Consider the following 4,066-nt stretch of genomic DNA (forward strand, 5'->3'; position numbering starts at 1 on the left):
TTAGACCAGTATTCAATTAGAGGCGAAAAGTCGGAAAGCTCTCGCCTGTCCGACTTTCGCCTCAATTTACCTGTTTCAGAGGCGAAATCATTCCGTGCGCGCCCCAGTTTTTCACCTAATTCAATTGCAAAACAGGCGATAACGGAAATAGGCGAATGCGGAACAGGCAAAAAGTACTGTCAGAATTTTGGAAATCAGTCTGTACCCCAGAAAAAGATGCACTAACATAGGGAATCAATATAGATGTGTACTAATAGCCCTAATAAAGGTATTTGGGGTATTTAAGTTGTATAAATTGCTTGCTATTAGCATCTTTGTAAAAGTGGTGATGAATGGCATAAAGCTGTATTTTTTGGTGAAAATAAGTAGTCCAATTAAATTTGGGGTCCTTGAAAATGGGTGCTAGCATATCTTTATGTCTCTAAAATTAACTTTCTAAAAACGTGAAAAATCCCCCTGCTACATGCACCTGCAATCCCAAAAGCATCTGACCCATGCTTGGGGACCCCCAAGAAGCCTATTTCACTAGTTTTTATGCTTGTCCACCCCTTTTTTTACATTTTCACTCCAAAATTGACATGTCTTTTTGGGGGTGTTCTTAGGTTTTTTGTTTTTTTTGCAGATTTGTCCTTTTGGGGGGCTGTCCCAAGATTTCTGAGTCATTCCCCCTCATTTGCACCCCAAAATAAAGATTTTGCACTTCTTTTCACTTGCTATTGATTGGAGAAACTTTTTTGCTTAATTCAATGAATCGATTTTCTGCTTAGGCGAAATCGTCATGGAATTGAATAAGGAATCTATATTTGAACCTCTATACACTCCTGTGTATACCTTCTAATATCCTACCTATAAACCTCTAAGGATGACGCTATTTTGCGTACGCAGTCATACAGTAAATAAAGGCCCTCATTCAGAGCCGGACGCTCTGAGCAGAGCGCTCGCTCTGAATGAGGGCCGTCCTCCATAAAAATGGAGAGTCCTCCTGGACGCTCGTATAGCTGTGGGTCACCACCCACAGCACATACGAGCGTGCAGGATGATGGTCGCGATGGTCTTGACCATCGCGACCATCGCCAGTGCGACCAGAAGCCTGTGGTCGGGGTTTTCGAACACAAGCCCTGGAGTGATTTTGGCTCTATCAGAGCCAAAATCACTCCCACTGACATCACTAGTGATGTCAGTGGGGCCGGCTTCTGACGGTAGGCGTTCCCTTGGGAACGCCTCCGTCTGGCAGGCATGCCCCCAGCACGCCCACCAAAGGGGGCGTGCTGTCAATCAACATCGACAGCATGCCCCCTTTGATCAGACACAACGAGCGAAAGAAAGTCCTTCGCTCGTCGCGTCTGGCGCATGCGCAGTGCACACCATTGACCCACTTGCGAGCGGACAGCCGCTTGCGAGTGGGTCTGAATGAGGCCCAAAGACTCCAGACCTAGAACCTGTGGTTCCAAAGCACAAAGTATTATTCAAGTAAAAGTACATTCAGTTACATGCTATGATCTAAGTACAATTTAGCGCAAAGAAATTATACAAACCCAAGTACAGTTATTCATACACAGCGCTCTGGACCAGATGTAGGCATCAGCAAGAAACGCCCGTCAATCAGCATTCAGCAAGAAGACTAGAAACCCAGGGTCAGAGCACACATATTTATACCCCCCCCAGAAATAGACAACACAATAGAGAAGTTTGTTGCTAATACCATTGGTCTTAAAGGAGAGTGCATATGTTACAAGGCATTTAACAGGTTGGTTCAAATAGACATAGTCCAGCCTCTAACAACTGGTGGTCTCTCGTTTCCTGCCTCATGCAAACATTCACAGAAATACATTTTGCTGCTTTAAATCTCTTTGGTTCATAAGTTGAGAATGCCTGTTGCGATCTTCACACCGATGATACCAAAATACTGTTGAAAGAGTACGCATCAGTACAATACCAAACATGGCTAACTTATCATGTATAAAAATATTAGTTACCAAATAATCTTTATTTCACAGCATTTATAATAAATGAACAAACTTGGTCCTTGTACTTTAAAGCTTATGGAACCTTGTATGTGAATATGTAATGTGTGAGTATGCGGGGTTTGATATAAAGATGCTAGTTAACTTGGGGCAGATGCCGGCGCATGAAGCTAATAAACAGCGTTTTCATACAAGATCTTATGCATTCGCTAATGTGTGACTAGTTAACAGCACAATTGTGCGTATTTATGTGTGAATAGGAAATGGTGAAAGATGCAGTCGCATGATGCTAACAGTAATATCGCCATATGTACTTAAGTGTGAGTTTATCTAAAATTACGCTTGGGCGTTCATTCGCAAAATGGCGTCTTGCAATCTCTTCCAAGATGGCATCTTTGGCCAGTCGCAAGATGGCATCGCTGCGATTCAATTTTAAACTGATCTTGTCTCAGCCAATTATCCAGCTTCGACAGTCCACCCTTTGATAGCGAACAACATGCTATCACAATCTGATTTTAAAATTTAATTTAGGCTTACATTTATATATTATTTAGTGTTATTATGGGATGGCACAAGGTGGTTCTTAATCCATCAAAAATGTGTATTTTAATGGGGACATAAAACTACTATTATACGCACACCGCGGATCTTGGAAGGTCATGGGGATGCACCAGTGTTATAAAGGCAGTCTTAAAAATAAAATTTCAATAATACATTCAATGCACATCTAAATATAATACGTTAAATGATGGTATTTCCTAGTTCAGGGTTGTAATGCAGTTCTATATTTACCTCAGTATTTATATTGTCATTACTGACCACCATCATAATTTTGTTCTTTTGTTTTACTCCATTTTTAAATTTTCCACACTTCAACACAATAGGAACACACCGGACACATATGCCAATTATTATGATGACAATCAGTATAAGGATCAAGAATTTGCCTATGCTGGCGATCACTTCCTGGACCCATTCCCCTAGACCTGAGAACCATTTCACTGGGTTCAACCATGAAACCCATCCTTCTATCTTCTCCCCTACTTCAGTCACTGAAGCATTATGGTTCTTTCGAAAATCCCATTTTAGCTGCATTTCATCCATCTTCCAGTCTATCACCTCCTTGGGGTCGCTGGTATCATTGGTGACATAGGTGCAACATTTTACTCCAAATTGGGTGGCCAAAGTTACGCAGTACCCTTCAGTAACAGCAGTTAAATAATTTAACACTAGCCTGTGTTGCACCAGTTCTTTCTTGTACGCTTGCAATTCTCTCCTTGTATACCTGAATGTGTCATCGTACATCTCGGTGATATTATCTATCAATTTAGCAAGTTCCTGAATATAACTAAAATTTAGTGTACCCCGAGCGATCCTGGTGGGATCCACTGCGACTAAAACTTGAAAGCCAGTTGTCTCACTAATTAACTGAGTGGCTTTAAGCACCTCACCAGGTATCATATTTCGTTTGCCTTTGTGTTCATATTGCGTGTGAAGATATGGTGATGGTGTGTTTTTATGTATACCAAGCATTTCAACATGTGTGAGGGTCATAACTTCTGGGAAAACTCTTCCCAGGTGACACAAACCTTCAGAACTCGGGGAGAGCCACTTATATGCTTTTCTTCCACATATAAAATATACATTATCAGGGAGAACATAAGGAATGGTATGCATCATTATTATTAAGCACATTTCCCTTGCAAACAATCCTATTTCTGGGTCTTCCATCTGGTACATGCAAGTCTCTGGCTGTATTATTTTAGCACAATAACCATCTGGCACCTTACCAATAATTTCTTTGGTGGAACTCAATGTATACCGGTACCTAAAATATCTCCCACTAGATTTAATTGAGCATAACAGATCATGGTTTATGGACTCATTATCAGCTCTTTGTGAGAAGGTCATCGTCTGATTATTCCCTGTCACTTCCCAACTCCCGGGTTTATTGGGGCTGGTTATGTTTAAACACAAAAGTGATCTATCTACTTGGAATTGATAGAGTTTGAAACAAGGTGGTTTGGATGAGAGGAATTTTCAATCCAATGTTTTCCCTCTCTGTAATTCTAAAATTTCCGTGATATTCAGCGGAAATGGCA

Source organism: Taudactylus pleione, unplaced genomic scaffold (assembly GCF_031769625.1).
Source record: "Taudactylus pleione unplaced genomic scaffold, aTauple2 ptg000124l, whole genome shotgun sequence".
Classification (NCBI taxonomy): domain Eukaryota; kingdom Metazoa; phylum Chordata; class Amphibia; order Anura; family Myobatrachidae; genus Taudactylus; species Taudactylus pleione.